We start from the raw sequence: 12,214 nt of genomic DNA on the forward strand, positions 1-12,214 counted from the left end.
CTCTTCCGGACGCAGTTTACCTCTTCTTTGGCCCTTTTAAATAATGCATGAGAAAGTCGGTAGCTTCTAAGGATACCGACCGAAGCGGGGGGTAGGGTGGCAGGGAGGTCACTTGTTGGGGCAAGGAGTGACGGCGTGTAAGGTCAGGGTAAGGACACAGATAGCACTCGGTCTCTTTAAGCCCCTAAAGGAGGAGAAGAGGGCGGCAAGGCGGAACGGTGGCAGGGAGGTCAGTCGAGGGTGCGGGGAGCGGGGTGACGGTTCAAAGGCAAGGTGAGGACAGCCACACCGCGCGGTTGCTCTAAGCCCCTGTGGCGCAATCGGTTAGCGCACGGTACTTATAGACAGTGGTCGCTGCGGAGCTATGCCGGGGTTGTGAGTTCGAGCCTCACCAGGGGCAGGTGTTTTTATCACGCCCTGTTCTGCGCGGGTGGCAACGAGGGCGGCGGCGAGGCGATACACAGCATAGGAACATGGTTAATTTTGTGTCAGCCAACCCATAAGGCGGTTTCCTTAGCATAAAGGAAGAAAAGCTTGCTGCGCGGAGGCTTTCGTTTCCTGATAAAAACCCGCGTGCAGCGTGCTGAGAGATACGCTGTCTGATAAGATTGTTTGGGGAAGGGGGAACCACCACCATCACCACCACCACCACCACCACCACAATCACCACCTCTCACGACTCGCCAGCCAGAGACGGCAAATAGATTAAAGTTTATATATGAGAGTACAGCGGAGTAACTACCTGGCTGAGCTGAGTGTAATTTGATGCAATGAACGTAACTCACTGCATATTACTCCTTCATTTTATCCATGTCAATTTATCTAGGCTGAAAAGCGAAGAAAGAGGGAGGGAAATTAAAACAACATTGAGGAAAACACCAGCGAAAGGTTTAAATTGTTACAGACGAAAGAAGCTGCAATTTTCTGACTGCGGACTGACAACTTATTCTATCAACACGCCATCAACCTATTAATGCTGATAAAAGTTAATAGTGTAAGAAAAATCACTGAGGAATACACAGAACGCAAGGCATCAACTGTTACATAGACGAAAGAAGCTGCAGATTTACGAAAGGATGGAAAAGCGAGACTGAAAACAAGACATCAAGGTATTTAGTGCTGAAAAAATAAATGAGAGGAAATAACAGCACTGAAAGACATACCAGGGAAAAGATTTAAACTAAGACCAAAGAACCTGCAAATGTACTTAAGGATCCAGAAGCGAGAATAGACAGACTGACACGGTATTCCATCAACACGAAATCAACTTGTCAAATACTTAACACAAAAGAAAGAAAGAAAATAACACCAGGAAAAGATATTAACAGTGGCACGGACAAAAGATGAAGCTGCAAATGTACTTAAGGATGAAAAAGCGAGAATCAAGAGACTGACACGCCATTCCATTATCACGACATCAAGGTATTTAGTGCTGAAAAAAAAAGAAAATAGAGGAAATAACATCACTGCAGGACATATTAAAGAGAGGCTCACTATTAGACAAAAGGGCATTTAACTTAAGGATGCAAAAGCGAGAATCGACAAACTGACACGCCATTCCCATTAACACGAGCGAGGCATCAAAACGCTTCATGAAATATCGAGGGCGAGAACACCAGCATTCCCAGCAGAGAGTGTGAGACTTCCGACGCAGGTGGTTTTAAAGTAGATGGAGAGACGGATGACGTGGAAACAGGAGAGCAGAACCAGGAGGAGGAGGAAAAGGAAGAGGAGGAAAATTCGAGGCAACAACAACAGCACGGTGGGAAAAATTGAGATGTGGAAAAAAATACAGGAAGAGGAAAAAAAAGAGAGAAAAGCTGTGCACGTGGTGGTGGGTCGACTGTACTTTTTGTCCTTGAAATAAAGATTGTTTGGGGAAAGTGGAGGACGGGCGGGCGGGCGGGCGGGAGAGGTGGATAGTGACGAAATCTCGAAATTTGGTTGTGAAAGTTTGACGAAGAGGGGGAGAGGAAGAGGAAGGGGAGGAAGGGGAATAGGGAAAAGAAAGAACAACAGAGAAAGGAAAAAAATAAGAGCAAGTACAAAAACTAGAACAAGAGGGAGAACAAGGAGAAGAAAAGTAGCCTGTGAAAATTTGACGAAGGGGAGGTAGCAGAGGGGAGTGAGGGGAGAAGGAGAAGGAATAGGGAGGAGAAAGAACAACAGAAAAAGGTTAAAAAAGAATAGCAAGAACTAGAACAAAAAGAAAAACAAGTAAAATAGGCTGTGAAAGTTTGACGAAGAAGGGGAGAAAGGGGAGGGGCGAGGGAGAAGAAGAAGGAATAGAGAGAGAACAGAAGAACAACACCAACAAGAATAAAAGTAACAGAAAAGAAAAGAAAAATAATATTAATGAGGAAAAAACAGCCCGCTAATCACTGCCCCTCTGAAAAAGAGTTTAGACGAGGGGCCAAACGAGAGGTCAATTTGGGGGTTTTGAGAGGTTGATATTGATACTAATGTTAATGTGTGTTATGTTAATGTTAATGTGTTAATGGGGAAGCGTGTTGTGGGTGTTAAAATGACTTCCTTTCTGAGACTTCAAGAGACTACAAAAGAGAGGTATCAATTTCGGGGTCTGAGAAGTTGATGTTGATAATAATGTTAATGTGTGTGTTATGTTAATGTTAATGTGAGACGTTAAGAGACTAAAAATAAATTGAAACATGAATGAAATGAGACTAGAATTAATTAGTCTTGGCGTTACGTGAAGCTAACGAACAACACTACCACGAGCGAGTCATTAGTGGTGTTACTGTTTTTTAACTAGATGTTTTGTTTTTCTTTTGTTCTGTGTTGATTTTTTGGTTGCCTTTCAAAGTTTGTCTATTTTTTTTTCTTTACCTGTATTTTGTGTTACGTCCTTATTTGTTTCTTTTGTTAGTTCGTTTGTTGGTGAGGCGAAAAAAACGTATGAAATATTCCGTTTTTTTTCGGTTTTTCTCTTTTTTTGGTTTGTATTTCAATTTGCAACTGACTGACTGACTGCTGCATAATCTCTCTCTCTCTCTCTCTCTCTCTCTCTCTCTCTCTCTCTCTCTCTCTCTCTCTCTCTCTCTCTCTCTCTCTCTCTCTCTCTCTCTCTCTCTCTCTCTCTCTCTCTCTCTCTCTCTCTCTCTCTCTCTCTCTCTCTCTCTCTCTCTCTCTCTCTCTCTCTCTCTCTCTCTCTCTCTCTCTCTCTCTCTCTCTCTCTCTCTCTCTCTCTCTCTCTCTCTCTCTCTCTCTCTCTCTTCACATAGTTCCTCATCTCCAGGTCCATTGTTTCGTCACCGTCAAGTTCTCCCTCTTCATTTCTCTCTCCAATCACGGCATTCTCTCTCTCTCTCTCTCTCTCTCTCTCTCTCTCTCTCTCTCTCTCTCTCTCTCTCTCTCTCTCTCTCCATCATCAGGGCGTTCGTTCTCTCTCTCTCTCTTCTATTCCGCCATTCAGTCTTCATTAATTTCTTTCGAGCAGACGAATCGCTCCCCCGCTGCCTGCATGACGCCGTGAAAGGCAATAAACTCACGTCTGACTTCCCTTCTTACGCCTCAGACTCGCCGTATTCGCTTCCCCTCTCAAGGCAGAAATTAATGCATGGAACTAACTAACTTATAGACGTGTACTTCTTTCTCTGTGACTCTCTCTCTCTCTCCCTCTCTCTCTCTCTCTATGAAGGGTGATGGAAAATTAATAAAAATAGAAGGTAGAAGTGAGGGAAAGTAATGACGGTGATAATAATAAAGGGCGTGAATGAGAAGTGTTTGAGTGCATGACTGAGTGACGGTAATGAATGATTTTGGGGTGTTTTTTTTTAATTTCCATATTCCTCCGAGTTAGCGATGAATGGAAGGGTGTTTATTATTTTGTGTGAGAGAGAGAGTGTGTGTGTGTATGTGTGGGGGTTCGTTCGTGTGTGTGTGTTTGTGTGTGTGTGTGTGTGTGTGTGTGTGTGTGTGTGTGTGTGTGTGTGTGTGTGTGTGTGTGTGTGTGTGTGTGTGTGTGTGACAAAGGGATCGGATTCTCTGCTTGCTCATTCGTCTGTGTAAATAAAGAGATTTGGAAGGGGCGAAGGGAATGCGTCTATAGCCATGCACTGCGACACACACACACACACACACACACACGTCTCGCCATACGCAGCCTCTCTTCGGTGATTTCGTTTAACTGCTGTCTCTTCCACTCCATTAGACCGACACACACACACACACACACACACACACACACACACACACACACACACACACACACCGAAAATCTCACCCACTCTCTATTTTTCTCCCCCCCTCTCTCTTTTCCTCCCCCCCCTCTCTCTCTCTCTCTCTCTCTCTCTCTCTCTCTCTCTCTCTCTCTCTCTCTCTCTCTCTCTCTCTCTCTCTCTCTCTCTCTCGAGCTGGAAACTTTAAAACAATCGATGGTGTTTGGGTGACCCTCCCGCGCCTCCTCCTCCTCCTCTTCCTCCTCCTCCTCCTCCTTCGACACCAGTAGCAACACCGAGCAACACTGGGACACCACCACCACAATATCGGACACTCTCTCTCTCTCTCTCTCTCTCTCTCTCTCTCTCTCTCTCTCTCTCTCTCTCTCTCTCTCTCTCTCTCTCTCTCTCTCTCTCTCTCTCTCTCTCTCTCTCTCTCTCTCTCTCTCTCTCTCTCTCTCTCTCTCTCTCTCTCTCTCTCTCTCTCTCTCTCTCTCTCTCTCTCTCTCTCTCTCTCTCTCTCTCTCTCTCTCTCTCTCTCTCTCTCTCTCTCTCTCTCTCTCTCTCTCTCTCTCTCTCTCTCTCTCTCTCTCTCTCTCTCTCTCTCTCTCTCTCTCTCTCTCTCTCTCTCTCTCTCTCTCTCTCTCTCTCTCTCTCTCTCTCTCTCTCTCTCTCTCTCTCTCTCTCTCTCTCTCTCTCTCTCTCTCTCTCTCTCTCTCTCTCTCTCTCTCTCTCTCTCTCTCTCTCTCTCTCTCTCTCAGAGTGGTGGTGGTGGTAGTGACTTGACCGTATAACCCTCCCTGACTCCTCCTTCTTCCGGTCATCCGTCAGACTTATAACCCAATCTGTCGCCCGCTAATGCCCCTCGCCCCACCACCACCACCACCACCACCACCACCAGTCGTATAAGCGTTCAATTGGGTTCCTTTTCCTTCCTTTCCTTTGACACTTATAACACACACGCTCACAGACTCCACCCATCCTCCTCCTCCTCCTCTCCCATCCCTTCATCTCTCTTTCATATCAGTTATTCATCCTCCTCTCTCTCACTCTCTACCTCTCCTTACCTCGTTTCCTTGCTCTGTCTAGTCCCTTCATCTCTTTCCTTCCCTCATCTCTCTTTCTCTCTCTCCGCTGCCATCCTCTCTCCCTCCCTCTCACTCCCTATTCCTTCCTTCCCTCATCTCTCTCTTCTCTGCCGTCCATTCTTGTCCTCTCCTGTCCTCCATGCAGCCTCCTTTCTCTCCTTCCCCTTCCCTTCCTCTCTTCCTTCCCTCATCTCTCTTTCTCTCTCTTCTCTGCCATCCTCTCTCCCTCCCACTCCCTCCCTATCCCCTCCCTTCTCTTCTCTGCCGTCCATTCTTGTCCACTCCTGTCCTCCATGCAGCCTCCTTTTTCCATTTACCCTTCCCTTCCTCTCGCCCTTCCTTCATCTTTCTTCTCTGCCGTCCAGTCCTGACCACTCCTCCCCTCCAGCCTCCCCTTTCTCTCCCTCTTTCCCTTTCTCTCTCACTCTCTGCCGTCCCTTCTTGACCATTCCTCTCCTCCAACCTCCTCTGTCCCTCCCTCCCTCCCCTTCTCTCTCCCTCCCTTCCCTCGTCCGCCGCCGTCAAGTGGGTCAATCTTGATCTCAAAGGACGTCGCGTTGCCGGATATTAAGTGGTTGAAATGGACGCCGTGTTTACACTCAAGCCTTTGCTCCAAGAGGGTGGCGGCGAACTTATAACCTCCTCCTCCTTCTCTTTCTTCTTCTCCTCCTCCTATTTCTCTTCTTCCTCTTCCTCCTCCTCCTCCTCCTTATCGCTTTTATCGCCTTATCGTCTACTTATCCTTTTTTTTTTGTTCTTACGTTGTTAGTCTCGGATACTAATTGACAGTCATTGTGTGTGTGTGTGTGTGTGTGTGTGTGTGTGTGTGTGTGTGTGTGTGTGTGTGTGTGTGTGTGTACACGTTACACCATTTGCACAGTGCTCATCAGCGGAGACTTTTTTTATGTACTGCCCATAGCGCCGGTAGGCTTTCTTGAGGGGCCTCTTGGGCGACCTCAGCCCGTTAGTGGCGCAGGTGCATCTTATTTATAGTGGCTGCCGTGGTGTATTTTCTTTTTTTAAATGTTCGCCTGATGGTCGGCCCAACCCGTTCTGGCGCAGGCAAGTGTTTATAGTGGCGCCATCTTGCATTGGCTCATGCTGCCTCCTGTAGCTCATCTTTAATCCAAGAATCTAGAGTCCGAGTTGATTGGTGGTCTTCTGGACAGCATGTGGGTAGTCTTAGGCTACTCGGCGGTGACTGAAAAATCCCGGCTTGTGTCACCCGGCGGGGCGCGAACCCGCGTCGTCCTGAACGCGGCGCCGTCATGCTATCCATTCAGTCACCGCCTCCCCATGTATGTCTCTTGCTTGGCTCATGCTGCCCCCCGGTGCTCCTCTTGACCGAAGTCGCTGAAGTTACGGTTGACTGAAGATCTGGGCAGCATGTGGGTAATCTCCAGACACTCGGCGATGACTTGAAAAATCAGCGTGTTTCTGTGGGATTCGAACCTAGGTCCAGGGGCCCACCACGCCCGCACGCTGACCACTCAGCCACAGCCTCACCAAAGTGGAAACGACACACACACACACACACACACACACACACACACACACACACACACACACACACACTTACGGCCTCGGGAGTGTGTCAGTGGCCGTCGTTCAAAGCTGACCCTCCACCTCCTCCTCCTCCTCCTCCTCCTCCTCCTCTTCCTCTTCACAATGGTAGGGGACTTGACAAAGGGAGTGGACAATGGTCTCTTAGGGAGGACATGGACGACGCCTACGGAGGAGGAGGAGGAGGAGGAGGAGGAGGAGGAGGAGGAGCGTGTCATATCATTAAAAATTATAACACGTCTTCCGTTAAGGGGAAATAAACACTTATGTGGTATTGATGTTTTGGCAGTGTGTGTGTGTGTGTGTGTGTGTGTGTGTGTGTGTGTGTGTGTGTGTGTGTGTGTGTGTGTGTGTGTGTGTGTGTGTGTGTGTGTGTGTGTGTGTGTGTGTGTGTGTGTGTGTGTGTGTGTGTGTGTGTGTGTGTGTGTTTGACCAGTTCGACTTCAGTAATTTCTTTTCCTTCTTTTATCTTATCTTTTATTCTTGTTTTTGTTTCTATATACTTCAAAATCTTTTCTTACTTTTCTTTTCTTATCTTCAATTTTTTGTTGCTTTATCTACCTCACTTTTTTTCTTTATTATCATTTTCTTTATCTTGTATATTTTCTCTGCTTCAATTTCCTTCCATTTTGTTATAATATTATCTTCTGTTTTTCGTTTCCTTTATCCACTGCAATTTTTCTTTCTTTTCTATCATTTTCTTATCATGTTTTTTTATACTTCAATTTTTTTCTTCAATATTTTCTCATCTTGTATATTTTTCGCATCAATTCCTTCCCTCACAGTTATTTCTTTATCTTTTATTTCTGATGTTTTCCACGCGCCATTTTTTCCCTTAACATTATTTTCGTGTATATTATTCGACTTCAATGCCTTTCCTTACTATTGCCATTTTCCTATCCTTTTATTTTTGCTGTTCCCCACGCGACATTTCTTCGCCCCACCTCGATCACATCACCGAATATGGACACTCAGGCTTCCGCGGCGGCCTCCAGGACCATCGAAATGCAAATGCCGGCGGATCTTATGGTCAAAGTTTGCTGAGATTTCACGCGAACTACTCGTGTTTATTTACTATTACTTTTATCTCCTTCCCGCCCTGGCAAACACCTCCTCGTATGGACACTCAGGCTTCCGCAGCGTCTCAGGCACCCGGCGACACCAAGGACCAAGTTTCTGAATATTTCGGCGGCCAAGCTCACCTATTTATCAGGGCTTTCCTAGGAGTTTGCGTCATTTCCTTGAGTACTTTTATGACCCTGGTGGTAGACTGACCCTTCTTCTGTACAATGAACCTAAAAAATACTCATTAGAACCCGACTGATCTCCTTTTCGGACTTAGGAAATAACTGATGTGAGAGGCGGAAGCATCTGACAATCCCGACCCAAGACCCCGCACGTATATACACTATTTGCATAACAAGTAGCGGGCCACGCGAATCGGTCTGGGCGAGGGTTTGGTTGCACTTGAACGCGGCTGCGGCAAACACTCATCCTGGATTACCGCGGAAGGAGGAGAGGGAGAAGGAGGACGACGAGAAGGAGGAGAAAGATCATGTCGACAAATATAGGAATAAAACGCTGGATCGCAATAGAGGGACAAGAGGAGAAGCGTTTTAACAGGTGTTCTCTGCATAATGGACCTCAGCACCTGGAATGGCCCCCTAGACAGAGACACAGACACACACACAGACGCACGTGGGCCTCCCCTAATTGGGCCCAGACGTAAGGAAAACAGGATTACGTCAACACAACACCGCGGAACACAGGGCGAGCAGGAGGGGGACAGGGAGAGAGGGAGAGGGAAGGTAGGAGGGGCCAGGTCGTGTGTTTTGTCAGTGCACATTTTTCAAAACTAGCGTCACTTGTCCAAACAGCCGCTGGTACTCTTGATGCAGGGGCGGGATTTCTCTTTCTGTACCTCCTCCTCCTCCTCCTCTTCTTCCATCTAATCCTCCTGCAGGTGTTTCGCTATACAGAACTCTCGTTCTCTCTCTCTCTTTCGCACTGTTTATATTATTCCCACAAACAACAGATCCAACAATAGTAACGCTGGACCACATGTGTTTTGCCCCTCAGTGTCAGATGTTATCCCCGCCCTAATACATCCCATTTGGAATCTTATGTTTTGCTTCTGGATTTCCGCTGAAGAGGATCGCCGCCTGCTATAACGGTCAGCGCGGGTCCTCGTGACGGAGAACCTCAAGGGACATCGTTAGCGCCGCGGCCGTTTCCTGTGCGCGGGTCACTTAACACCACGACCTTGAGGCGACGCGGGGTTTATCCTCAGGAGATGACCGATGATACCTGTCTCCTCCCCTCTGTCCCTCCCTTCCCTTCCTTCTTCCATACGCTGAACTGGGCATCCTCCTTCTCCTCCTCCTCCTCAGTCGCTTCCTCCTTCTCCTCTTCGTCTTCCTTCTCCTCTACCTCCAATTCCACTTCATTTTCTTATTTTTCCCAACTTTCCCTCCTTCCCTACGTTAATTTTGGCCTCCTCCTCCTCCTCCTCTTCTTCTTTTTCCTTCTCCTCCTCTTCGTCTTCCTCTCCTTCCAACTCCTTGCTCTTGTTGTTTTCTTTTTATTCTTCTTCCTCTACTTTATTCTTTTCCCTCTTTTTTTCTTCCTCCTCCTTCGACTTCCCTTCTTCTTTGTTTCCTTTTAGTTCTTCTTCGTGACCTCCTTCTCGTTCTCGTTCTTCTTTTCTTCTTTATCCTCCTCCTGTCTACCACCACCACCATCACCATCATCATCATCATCATTAGAGGGGCGTGCACAGCCTACCAAGCGGCCTACACACTCGTTAGGCTTCGCAGCCATTCACCACCACCAACAACCACCATCGCCATAGGACCCGCCTCGCCGACCTACTGATTTGCTCACTATTTCTTCCGCCATTCACGTCGCCGGCTATACCGTGATACTGACGCACTAGAGGCTCACTAATACGGCCACCGATTCCTCTTGACAACTGCGGAGGATGAGTGACGCGAAATCTAAAGAACGCAAGAGCAGCGAGACCTTTGGAAACACGGGCCATGGAAGGTGAGGGTTTCCGGGGACTCTTTGGGGGAGAATATCACTTATGGACTAATGACATGAAAGAAAGGAAGAGCAGAGAGACCTTTGAAAACACGGGCCATGGAAGGTGAGGGCTTGCGAGGTCTCTTTGGGCGAGAATATTAATTGTGGATCGCTGATGACATGAAATGGAAACCAAGTAGACCAATTAATAAAGCAAACAAAATACACAGACAAGGTGGATGCATGGAACAGACAGACAAAGTAAACGAAGTAGACAGAATAAAGTCGACGAAATAAAAACAAAAAGCTCGACAAAATAAATAAGAAAATAAAGTCAACCAAATAAACAAAATCATCGAAACGGACAAAATAAAGTAATACGAAATAGACCGAGTAAACTTGACCAAATAAAAAATAAAACTGGTCAGCGAAAAAGACAGTAACATAATAAAGTCGACGAAATAAATAGAACGCATAATAAAATACATCGAGGGAATAGACCAGCAAAATCGAGAGAGAGAGAGAGAGAGAGAGAGAGAGAGAGAGAGAGAGAGAGAGAGAGAGAGAGAGAGAGAGAGAGAGAGAGAGAGAGAGAGAGAGAGCACCGGACACTAACCATAACATTGACCAGTCGGGGAAAGTTTTCGCTCACCACAAAATATTACATAAACTCTCTTCCGTCCTTCCCTCCCTCCCTCTCGCCATCCTCCTCCCCCTCCTCCTCCTCCGCCTCCACCCCCTCAAGGTCACCCGGGGTCACACCAGGGCAGCTTTAAGGACTCGCGAGCCATGCCAAACAATCACAAACATGCAGACACACGGACGGACGAACTTTCAAAACAAAACAAATCGGAAGAGAGCGCAGCTTGAAAATATGTGCCTGCTACGCTTGCCTTCCCTCCTCTTCCTCCTCCATCGCTGGGTGCCCGAGGTTGTTGGTGATGGTGGTGATGATGATGATGATGATACTGACCCTTCCCCCCTTTCCCCCCTTTGTCAGGCAGAGTGAGAGAGGGAATTCTAACCATGGTAAAAAATCTAGAGCTCTGTCGGTCGTATTATTATTATTATTACTATTATTATTATTATTATTATTATTATTATTATTATTATTATTATTATTATTATTATTATTATTATTATTATTATTATTATTATTATTATTATTATTATTATTATTATTATTATTATTATTATTATTATTATTATTATTATTATTATTATTATTATTATTATTATTATTATTATTATTATTATTATTATTATTATTATTATTATTATTATTATTATTATTATTAGTTTCAACAGGATATGCAAAACAAATATGAATGTTTCTCCATGAACACTTTTGAGGGATCAGAATAAACGATTAACGAGTAAATAAACAAATAATTAAAATATAAATAAAGCGAGAGAGACTAATAATAATAATAATAATAATAATAAGTTTATTTCCACCAGAAGTGGTTATTCTTACATCCAAATACATAAAAAGTACACAGGTTATTGCAATGAAATAATTAGTTATTCATCAGTTGTTTCGGTTTCGATTAAGTAAGAACTCTTTCAGAATATATTTGAATTTATGCAAGGTGTGGGCAGTGCTTATATGTGTTGGCAGGGAGTTCCAAAGTTTAGGCCCGTGTACAGAAAGTTGTCTGGCTCCTGTGTCTGTGTGTGTTCTTGGTACATACAGATTACCCTGCTGTCGTATTGTGCTGTTGGTGATGCTGTTTACAGAGGGGAGAGGCATTAGATATTCAGGGTAGTGACCGTGTAGATGTTTATATATATTCACTGCTGTGTCAAAAGTTATTTGTTGTGAAACATTGAGCCAACTGAGTTCCTTAATTATCGGAGTTACAAGATCATATTTCTGGGCCTTCCCTTCTACGATTTTGGCAGCGAAGTTCTGTAGTTTCTGTACTTTAGTTAGCTGCGTATTGTTAGTTGTCCCCCATATAGTATTACAATAGTTTAGTATACTTAATACTAGTGACTCTACCATAAGCTGCCTTGTGGGTTTATCAAAACATTGTTTTATTCTATTTGCATACATAAGTGTTCCTAGGATTTTCTTACTGATTTCGGTTATATGGTGATCAAACACTAAATATTGGTCTATATACAATCCTAAATTCTTTACATTGTTTGAGGGTTCGATCTTACTATCCTGGAAGAGAATGGTTGTGTTATCAGGTATTCTTGATATTAATTGTCTGCTTCCTATAAATATACATTGGGTTTTCTGGGTGTTTAACATAAGACCATTTTTATTAAAGTACACCATGGCCTTGCTTAGGGTGGTTTCAACTTTTTTCACTAGTAGATTTATATCCTTCAGTGGCCCACTATGGAGAA

The 12,214-nt window shown here is 45.1% G+C and overlaps 1 protein-coding gene and 1 non-coding gene across 3 annotated transcripts in view; both read left to right on the forward strand.

The window, feature by feature from the left end:
* Nucleotides 1-12,214, forward strand: part of LOC127004679 (uncharacterized) — a 90,741-nt gene that overhangs the window by 60,227 nt on the left and 18,300 nt on the right. The gene's annotated exons all lie outside the window — the stretch shown is intronic.
* Trnai-uau (transfer RNA isoleucine (anticodon UAU)) lies at nucleotides 306-400 on the forward strand. The gene is made up of 2 exons: nucleotides 306-343; nucleotides 365-400. It is a non-coding gene; the product is annotated as a tRNA-Ile (tRNA).

Source organism: Eriocheir sinensis, chromosome 28, assembly GCF_024679095.1.
Source record: "Eriocheir sinensis breed Jianghai 21 chromosome 28, ASM2467909v1, whole genome shotgun sequence".
Classification (NCBI taxonomy): Eukaryota; Metazoa; Arthropoda; class Malacostraca; order Decapoda; family Varunidae; genus Eriocheir; species Eriocheir sinensis.